The sequence below is a fragment of the Urocitellus parryii genome, chromosome 2, assembly GCF_045843805.1.
Source record: "Urocitellus parryii isolate mUroPar1 chromosome 2, mUroPar1.hap1, whole genome shotgun sequence".
Taxonomy (NCBI): domain Eukaryota; kingdom Metazoa; phylum Chordata; class Mammalia; order Rodentia; family Sciuridae; genus Urocitellus; species Urocitellus parryii.
The window spans coordinates 112765393-112776453 of NC_135532.1; positions in this window are offsets into that span (position 1 = coordinate 112765393).

Sequence of the window (11061 nt, forward strand, 5' to 3'; positions counted from 1 at the left end):
GGTTTTTAATGCCAAATGAATCTCTATTTTCATGACTTCAAGAGTTTGCTCCCCACATAAGATTTTAAGTAGCTTTAAAGCTCAGACTGGTGTCTGGGACCTAGAGTTGCTGCTTCTTGGAAGACTGACGCAGGAGGAAGAGCTCAAGGCCAGCCTGAAGTTTCTGGTTTTCAAGACAAGAACCAAGAATAACGAACACTTTAAGAAAGGCTGTTTCACAACACAGACTCCATCCCTTGAAATGTTATTTTCCAACTGCCTCAAGTGGTTTCTACTTCCGCTGCTGCATGCCCATGATATAATGCTCCCAAGGCAATCAGAATGATGATCTTAGTCTTGGGGTTTGGTGTCGAAGGATGATGAGACAGCCATTCAATATGTGAGCAGAAAAAAGCCAAAACAAGGTTTTGTTCCCTCCAGGAAGGAGGAGCTATGTCAGTAGGCACAGTCTCACCTAGTGGAGCAGGCTGTAGATCCTGCGTGTACTGGGGAAGAATGGGGTCCAGGGATAGGGTGTGCATTTCAGAGGCAAAAGGATTTGACACCATCTGTAGAAGAGTGGATTGTTGTTAACTCTCCAGTGAATTTATTGGAGAGTATCTGTGATTGGCTGGCGTTTTGGGGGCGTGGCTTTGCAAAACCAGAGCACTGATTCTAGGAGTTCAGAAACTTGCGTTTTAGGTTTTTTTTTTTTATTATTATAAAAATGTTGGGCGGGGTGGGGGGACTCAGAGGGACAATGCATGTGCGGGCTCTGGAGTAAGTCCTTATCACCCATTAAAAAAATTTAAAAATTAAACCTACAGAAAACAGGGTGGAATGAGATAGACATCATTACCCTTGGTGCGGTGCGCGTTTGGTTGCTGGAATGGTGCGTCTCTACACCATGTACGGAGAATTGAAATGTTGCACTCCATTTGTATGCGATGAATTGAAATGCATTCTGCTGTCATGCACAACTAAGTAGAACAAATTTTAAAAAAATAACTAAACCTAACGGAAAAATCAGAGAGTAAAGTAACCAAAAAAAAAAAAGACATGCGTCCCTCGGTGCCCAGAGACAACCCCAGAGCGCTGTCCAGCGAATGCAACGCCTGGGCGCGCAGTACTCAGCACTGGGATTCCTCGGTTACCTACCAAACCAGCAGCGTCTGTGTTCCCAGGAACACCGAGCCCTTGTGGTGAGACTGACTTCTCCGTGATAAGGAAGAGCGGTTGTTGCACCTTTCCTCGTCCTAGCACAAGAGGAATCTTTCCCTGCAGTTTTTTTCCACCGTTTTTAGTTGTCTTGAGTCTTGTATTTATTATATTTTGGGCTTGTTTTGCCATAGAAAGGATTGTTTTCAAATGTAGTCAAAGCTATCAATCTATTCTGTTATTGTTATTTTGAAACAAGGAAATCCTTTTCCTGCACCTGGATTATAGGGGATTTTTGCCCATGTTTTGTTATGATTTTTTTTTCCTAGTACTTTTATGATTTTATTATTCATTCACCAATTCCTAATCCATTTGCTGTTGGTTGATTGCCGAGCATGAGACAGAGGTCAAATTTTCTCTTTTCCCACTTACCTCAACTCCATTTGGCTGAGATGCCACCTTCATCTTATACTAAATTCTCAAATGGGTTTTTATTTGCTAACCCTAACTCTTGCTGTCTCTTCCTGAATCAGCACCACAGTTTTTTCTTTTATATGTCTTAGGCTGTGATTTATTGACTAACTCTGGTCCTTCATCATGACTTTTATTTTGCAATGTTTTCCTGGGTATTTTTGCTTATTTTTCCATTTAAAATTGGTATAAACATGTATAGCCCAATATATATTAGTATATTTATTAGTATTTTTAAATTAGAATTGAACTTTCTAAATTAATTTAGGGACACTTGACATTTTTAACCTTAAATCATCATATCCAAGAAAAAGGGTGTCTTTCCATTCATTCAAATCTACTTTTGTATCTTTCAAGAGAGTCTTAAAGATTTTTTATATACATTTTACATTTTTCTTGTTAACTTCATTCTTCGTTGATTTGTATATTCGGTTTTTTCCAACAGTAGTTCACAAACTGCTCGTATATATGAGGGCCATTGGTTTTGGATATTAACTTTATATTCTGCCAACTTAGTTCTCCTATCTGACTTTTTTTTCTTGAGCCATGAAGAAGATTATCCGGACACTTAACAAAATCTGAATAAATAATTTGTTTTCTGTTCACATTAACATCCTGATTTTGATTATGGTACTGTGGCTGTGAAAGTACTTGTACTTAGAAAGCTCACACTGAGATATTAGAAACTGAAGAGTTGTTCCACCTGCAGCTTACTCTCAATCTGTTCAGAAGACTGTGTATGTGCACACAGATAAGCATAAAATGGGTAAAATTGTTACCCCTGTTTACCAGTGACGAGTCCTTACTTCCCCGATGCTGAAGTATAACACCAGAGAAGCATCCCGAGGCAAGTTTAGAGTAGAAACTTGAAGTTTTATTAAAGGACAGCAGAAAAGACTTTTCTCCCCTGAGGAAGAAGGGGACCCGATAGGTGGAATCTGTGGAAGGGCTGGATCATCCCTTTTTTATAGCTAAGGTTTACTTTCAGATTTCCCGGATTTCTGTTGCATGCATTCCTGTCCTTTGTTCTGTTATCTTGCAGTGATGAAATGTAGGTGGGAAGGCCCAAAAGGTGGGGGACAGACAGACCGGAGGAGTAATCTGGACAGGAAGGGTTTTTGGATTAGCATCTCTTTGTTTGCTGGGAGCTGCTTCATTAACAATTCCTTGGGATGGGCTCTGGGTCTTGGGGACTTTTCCTGGACTCCATTCTCAATATGGCCTTCATTATTGATTTTACTTGATATTAGACCAGGTTTACCTAACTACACTAACTACTTATCTTTAAATCTGGCTTCAAAATGAATGTGGTGAAATGTCACTAATTAGGGAATCTGGATTGGGGTTTATTTGGAACTCCTTGTTCCAGTTTACAACTTCTAAGTCTGAGATTACCTCCATAGACTTGACCACCCAGAGAACCTTGGGCAGCCTCACATCTCAGACACCTGATAAATAGCCCAGCTTGAAAAAGCTTATGCACATGGATGAGTTCCTTAAATCAGACAGTTACACGGGTAGGCAGTGCTATAACCAGGAAAGCTTATTACTCTATTACTGTGCACACAATAAGCATGTGCGTTCTAAACACATTGACCTATTTTTAGCCAAAGTGCACTTATTTTATAACTACTTAGTGATGGGAAAGTGAGAATGACCTCAGAATGCCCAGGAGACTCCCATCTGGGACCATTCAGTTTCCGGACTGGTTTCACTGGTCTGGGGGAAGCTACAGCTTCTGAAGCAAAGGTAGATACAGACAGAAAAGACCTCTCCTGGTGCACAGTGCAAGTTTATAACATGTAATGTGAGGAAATGCAATGCTTTAGGGCTGGGAGCCCTAAAGCAGTGATAAGCAAGCTTGACCTGAAACCCTGAGCAGGACTGCTGGGGTGGGGAGGTAAGAGCATTCATTGCATCCCAGAGCAGCAATCACTTGCAGGCTAGTGGGGGCAGCAGGATCCATCCACTGCCATGTCAGCTCTGAATGCCAGATGTACAAGCAAAGTGCAAAGGCTGCTGAAATCCACCAGATTGGAATTTAAATCTAGGTATTGCTTCCACCTATGGACTCACAAAAAACAATTGCTACTCTCTGGCCAAGTTTATGTTGTCACGGGAATGAAAATGTATACTCATTTGAATGAAGTACCAATCTTAAAAGAAAAATGGCACACCATGAGTATAAAATTATATTTTAGAGTGAATTGAATTGAAAAAACCAGGAGCCCAGGCCCTGGGAGGCCTAGGGCACACATCTTGGCTAGTTCAGCCATTTTTTTCTGTTTGATTGGCTTTGGTTTTGTATTATTTTGTTTTGTTGTTTTCTTCTGGTTTTGTATGACCATGAATGCCATGGCCTGAGCTTGGGGACTCAGGGAATCTCATGTTCACTCATTAATACTTCTCTCAGCAAAAAAAGACTCACTATCCATTTCCTTCATCCAGATTACATAAATCACTCATCTGTAAAAAAGGTCAGTATGACTCATGAAACTGAGCTGGTACCTTCATAAAGTTTACTTTGAGAGTTGCTGAAAAGCTGTGCTTTTCAACACCACAGGATTTGGGCTCATTGCGGATTTTTGCACCCTAATTTTCCCATCAGGAAATGTTCTATTTGTGGCCTGCATACTTTATTCGGATATAAAGTATGTTGTCTGTGGGTTTTTTAAGCATGTTGAGGTCCTCATATGAAAAATCTGAATCAGAGCCAACTAGCCTTAACTGCTCTCTTGGTACCTACAATAACAAGAGTCAAAGAGTTTTATGGATGTGACACTGTGACCAGACTTTTTTTTAAAGGTCTGAAAGAATATTTATGTGCTGTTACAGTTTTGATTTGGCATGTGCCACAAAGTCTCATGTGTACAGAGGTGGGTGGAGCTTTTAGGCAATGAACGGGTCTTGAGGCTCTGACTTCATAAATGAATTAATCAATTGGATGGCTGAGTGGACTATTGGGAGGTGGGCAGAGCTGGAAGAAGTAGGTTACTGGAGGGGTTTCCTTCTCCCTTGATGCTTATTCTCCCTTTGTCTGCTCTCCAGCTGCCATTCCTCTCAGTTGTTCTTCTGGGATAATTTTGGCCACAGCAGCACAAAGTTGACTAACACACACACTTAATAAATAATGTTTTTTGTTGTAGAGCAAAACATCCAGGAATCATTTAGGGTTATTCTTTTTCAGGTCTGATAAAATAATTCTGTTGCTTACATCATTTGTTTACAGAAAGCCTGAGTCCTAAAGGAGCTGATGAATACAGGAGGGTTGCAATGGAAATTCATTATTGAACAAAGATTATAAAATACTGTGTACCCTACTTCAAACAACTGGATAAAGGAAGGAAGGTCATTGCAAAACATACATTATTAATATATGACAGATATATTTCTATATCTGTTAGTGAATAAAAATTCACTAACAGATATAGAAATCTATAGAAATACTGAAAATACATAAGGCAGTATAACAAAATAATAACAAAGAGTTTCATGATACAAAATGAGGAAGAAGAAAAATAACAATACTAAAGCACTCATGGGAAGAACCTAATGAGCAGGTGACGTGGGCATACCCTTCAGAAGCACAACTTTACCACCAGGAAGAGTGGCAGAAGCAAAGGGCAGATTCCCATACCCGCTAGTAATGTGACAATAGAGTTGGTGCTCATGTATTCACTTGTGGGTGGAAATGTGTCTCCTTAGGGACCTCCAGACTGGCTCTTGCCTATTCTCTGTTTTGAAAGCTTGTTAAAGAAACAGAGCCAGGCAATGGTGGCGCACACCTGTAATCCCAGCAGCTGGGGAGGGTACAGGATGGCATAGTTTGAGGCCAGTCTCAGCAAGTTACCGAGGCCCTAAGCAACTAGCTAAGTGCCCCTGGGTTCAATCCTCAGTATCAAAAAGAAAGAACAAAAGGAAGAAAATGACCTAGTAAGTCTGGATGGAGAGAGAAAGGCATGCCAAGGATGAAATGCCACCCCAGTGGCCCCAGGTTTATGATATTGTTACAGAATTGGGGCCTTCTGGAAAACGGAGGCAGTGCAAAGATTCCCCACAAACCCCAATTTTTGTGATCAAATGACATGCCAGTCAGAGTAACAGGCACGAGTTTATTGAAGGAATAGGAAAAGGGAAGGAGGACACAGAGTGGGTCCTCTCAGAGAAGAGAGGGACAGTGTGACCGTCCTGCACTTCAGTTTTATTGGGGATCCTAGAGACGTTTCCAGAGAGTCCCACCCAGGTCACCTCTTGACTTTTGATTGATCTGACTTTCAAGTCCCCCCTGCCATGGCAACTCTAGGTCACCTTGGCCCATGCTGACAGTTCTAATTGGATTCTGAGCCATCCATTCTTACAGATTTCCTGGTTGGGAAGAATTATCCTTATCTCCTAAGTTTTAGGATCTGGTCTATGAAAAGGCACACAAAAGGCTCCCCCTTCAGGGTAACTTGGGTTCCTCTTATCAACATTATTTTGGGCCTGCATTTCTCCAGCAGATAACAGGTAGTTTGCTGAGGAATGTGACAGATCCTGTCCACTTAGGCAGGCAGGGCTGCAGGTAAATTATTCTTGAGAAAGAAAGCACATGGGGGTCAGCACAGTGGCCCAGTTTATAGAATTATTCCCTTAACCTGTGTTCCCACCGCTTGAATCTGTCCCCTATCAATATCAATGATTAAATTTAAGTCTTACAATTTTTATTTTATTTTATTTTTTATTTTTTTAATATTTATTTTTTTGTAGTTGTACAGAGTAACTTTTATTTATTTTTATGTGGTGCTGAGGATCGAACCCAGGGCCTTGCACATGTGAGGCGAGCGCTCTACTGCTGAGCCATAACCCCAACCCCACAATTTTTATTTTAATAAAAGTATTTCTCTCATGAATGTTTTTTCCTGGGTACATATTCTTTGATTTCTGTTTATTTTCTCTCTCTTTTTTCAGGTATCCAATTATGCATTCACCTGCATGCCTCCCTAATACATCCATCTGTTTCTCTACTGTGGTGGATGGAAGTCAGTTATAGACCAATTGCTAAAATAAACTCACTGTATGTTTCCTCCCTCATAAAGGGCAAAGAAAAGAACAGGTGATACTAATTTTTATCATTAGAAAGATTTTAAAGAAGTTCTCTAGCATTGTAGAGGCAAATATATAAGTATATATACTTATATATATATACTTATATATATATGAAAGCAATGAAAGCAACGTGAACATATTTGTGAATTGCATATTGAGGAGGAAAAAGACAAAGGTATAGAAAACAGTTTAAGAGAAGATTAGTCTGAATCCTGTAAAATCCAAATAAATAATACACTAGGGTTGCATATAAGCAGTCACCAAGTGAGTTTGGACGTACTGTCTCAGAGCCCCAGTTCGAATTAAGTATTTCTCCTTTGCCAGGGGTGCAATGTTCGACTCTGTCGGTAGGTGACGCTAGAGAGATAGTCAGGCTCCCTGCCGCCCCTGACGCACCTTAGAAGAATTGTGAAATAAAGGGGCCTCTGAAATTCAAAATGAGACAAGAGGGAGAGGTGAGAAATGGTTAAATAAAAACCAAGCCCTTTGGAATAACAGAAATGGGGAGAGAAATGAGAGATTATCTTTGCAGAAACAGAATTCACAGCTGAAACCAATAGAGTTTTTCCACCTGATGCCAATGCTCAGCTTTTTAGAACTAAAAGGGAGAAATTTAAATACAACACACACCCAACAGATGAGCATAGAATCCTGGAGTTAAGGAGCTCTGCAGGCCGGGGCACTGTGGCCATGGTCTGAAGCTTCACCTGTCCATGAGCTCTACATCAAGCAGTCCTGTGGCCCAGGTCATCGCCTAATCATAGACAGGCGCTTGGTATCTGCATTGATGGCTATCTCCATATCTATATGTGGAGAGAAACAGCCTGCCCCAGATAGATTGCATACGTGAGTTTGGAGGGGGACTGGGTCTCCTACATAACTTGGAATGCCTTCCCTACCTTTCCTGATCCACCCCCAAATTTCAAGTGCTTAAAATTTCAATGCCGGGTACCATGGTGTACCCATGTAATCCCAGATAGTCAAGAAGCTAAAGCAGGAGAAGGAAACGTTTGAAGACAGCCTGGGTAATTTAGCAAAACAGTGTCTCAAATTTTAAACGTTTGGGGATATAACTCATTAAAGCACCCCTAGGTTTAATCCCCAGTACCAAAAAGATTTTTAAATTTAAATGCTGTCCTACATTAGGTCAAAAGCAGCATTGACACAGTGTCAGCTTGTCACAGGAGAAGAGGTATCTTTGAGAGGAATGGAGAAGTTCCCAGAGAGGGGAAAGTCCACTCAGGACCAATGGGGCTCTTGGCTTACATGATGGAAAGATCTGGCTTGCCCAGTCAGAGCATAGACAGAGCCCTGTTCAGGAAGGAGATACACACTCAAGGGAGAGGGGGGCAACCTCAAGGGAGAACTCCCTTTTTTTTTTTTTAAAGTGAGAGTGAGAGAGGAGAGAGAGAGAGAGAATTTTTTAATATTTACTTTTTAGTTCTCGGGGGACACAACATCTTTGTTGGTATGTGGTGCTGAGGATCGAACCCGGGCCGCACGCATGCCAGGCGAGCGAGCTACCGCTTGAGCCACATCCCCAGCCCAAGGGAGAACTCCCTTTGGGGGTAAAACAAGAATACACATTTGAGGATGGGGCAAGAGATGAGTTTGGGGTTCCTGGCCCTTCTTTTAAAGGAAACTTGATGAGGGATGGGTGTGGAAAGGTACGTAGGAACAATACCAGCCCAGTGGTCTTAAGACAGCTTCTGGTGGTCTCATGAGCCTCAGGCTGACATGGATCAGTAGATAGACCAGAAAGTCTCCTAAGTTATAGGTTCCTCACAGTAATGCATCTCTCTTTGCTTGATTTATTTATGGGGGGGGGGGGTAATTCATAGTGCACAGGTAGATTTACCAGGAATATTGGGAGTAACAGACCTGAAAGAAAGACTGGCTTAGGGAAAAAAAAAGGCCTGAAATGTACATGTAAATTCTAAATTAAAATCCCCTACTCTTGTCCTTCCTTTATCACTCCTGTCTACCTATTTCTTATTTCTTCTATCCAACCTCAAGTTGTTCAAAGCTGTCTCTCTCTGCCTAGTAATCCATCCTGGGAGGGGCTCCATATTAACTTATATGGGCCTTCCTCATTCTTCTCAGTTCATATAGGTCTTCCTTGTTCTTAAAACTGCACAGTGACACAATTTGTGTGTGGTTTACTCAGCCACTCTCCTATATTTGGGGTCTTGATAATTATTTCCTGTATTTCATGATCATAAATCATGTTGCAATATTGTGCTAATGTATTTTTATATTGTTGGAGAAATTCTTTGGGCTAAGGTGGGATTGCTGGGCTGAAGGATAAATGCATAGATAGCTGTGAGGTGATGCCAAGTTCCCCTCCAGAGGATTTGTGGCACTCTGCATTATGAAAATCTGTTTTCCCACGGCCTTACCAAGGGAATGTACTGCTAAACTTTTCAAATGTGAGATGAATTTCCACAAACACATAAGTGTCTACAGTGATGGATACAAATTTCTTTAAGTAGAAATTGTTACCGCTGTTGACCGGTGACAAGTTCTTGCTCCCCGATGTTGAAGAATAACACCAAAGAAGCACGCCGAGGCAAGGCCAGAGTAGAAATTAGAAATTTATTAAAGGACAGAAGAAAAGACTTCTCCCGGAGGAAGAAGGGGACCCAAAAGGTGGAATCCGTGGAAGTGCAGTTGTCTCCCCTTTTTATAGTTCTTTCAGTAATGGAATGTAGGTTGGAGGCCCGAGGGGTGGGACACAGGTGGGCCAAAGAAGTAATCTGGGCATTTCCAGTCAAGTTTGTTGTTCATTAACATTTCTTTGGGATGGGCTATCTCCAAGTCTGTTGGGGGCTGTAACCTGGGCTTCATTAACATTTCTTTGGGATGGGCTGTCTTCAAATCTGTTGGGAGCTGTTCATTAACATTTCTTCCAGGTGGACTTTGGCCTAGGGTCTTTTCGGAACTTTATTAACATTCCATGAGTTGTCCTGTTTTCCCTGAGTCATTCCCAGCATGGCCTCCATTTTAGATTTCACTCGATATTAGACCCGATTTACCTAACTACAGTGACTACCTAACTTTAAATCTGGCTTCAAAATCACCTGCTCTTGGATAGATGTGTTGGGCCACTTAGAACATCTGTCTGCAATGATCTCTGGTTTGGCACAGCCCACATCAGGGGCCAGCTCTCCACACAGCCACTAACCACATTTGGCCAGCAGGTGTCACCCTCGCCTACTCTAAGTGACTCCAGTACACGCATCTCAGTATATTTTAGCTTTTTAAAAAACCCACGAGGTATTTGGCAGATAAAACAGGCAGGATTTTACAAGGGTGAAGTTCTTTTCCCAAAGCCCAAGAGTGACAGGCTTCACAGAGGAAGCTTCTTGAAGGGATAAAGGAAATCAGTTCTGATTTTTACAACATGTGTGGTAGTTTTGATGTGATGACTAAGGTTAACTAAGATTAGCTAAATTAAGAACAAGATTCAAAAGCCATGATGACAGGGGGGCGGCGGTGGCGGTGAACCATAATTGTGTGGCTCCTCCAGGTGAGTAAGCATTAACGGTACTGTCCCCACAGATTTAGAGAACAAGGGGAATCTACCTCCCTCAGCAGACTGCTAGCAGAGGCTTAGAGCAGCCTCCAAGAGGGAGGCTGGGAGAAAGCGGGGAAATCCTGGGAGGTGACATTGGCCAGGTGACATTGTTTTACATGTACGAATGTGTAATAAAGCACCCCACCACTGTGTGCAACTATAATGCACCAATAAAAAATACAGGAGTAACAGCAGTCTCCCACAGTGACAGGGACATCTCGGTTTCTGAAGTCCTTCTCACACAGCCTTCAGAAAGTGAATCTTTAAATGAATGGTCAAGGCACCAATGCATTACAGAAAGGGAAGACAATCTTAATGCCCAGAGAATCCTAGAACCCGTGACACTGTGATTCCCAGGGGAAGAGAAAGCTGAGCCATCATAGGGTATTAAAATCTGCATCTTTATTTCAAGAGGCAGGCAATTTTCACATGGAAAAGAAAGGGAAGGTGAAATTCACAAATTACTGGGGGTCATTGGTCATCAATAGCAGGCACAATATTTGTTATTAACATTAATTAAATACCATATCTCATAGTGTATGTGTGTATAGGAATTGAATTTAGTGGCACTTATCTACTGAGCTGCCTCCCCAGTCCTTTTTTGTATTTTATTTAGAGACAGGGTCTCACTGAGTTGCTTAGCACCTCGATAACTTGCTGAGGCTGGCTTTGAACTTGCAATCCTCCTGCCCCAGCCTTCTGGGATTACAGGCATGTACCACCACGCCTGGCTATTTGATATTTTTAAATGGGTGTTTTATCAGTAGTTGCAGCAGAAAAATGATATTTGG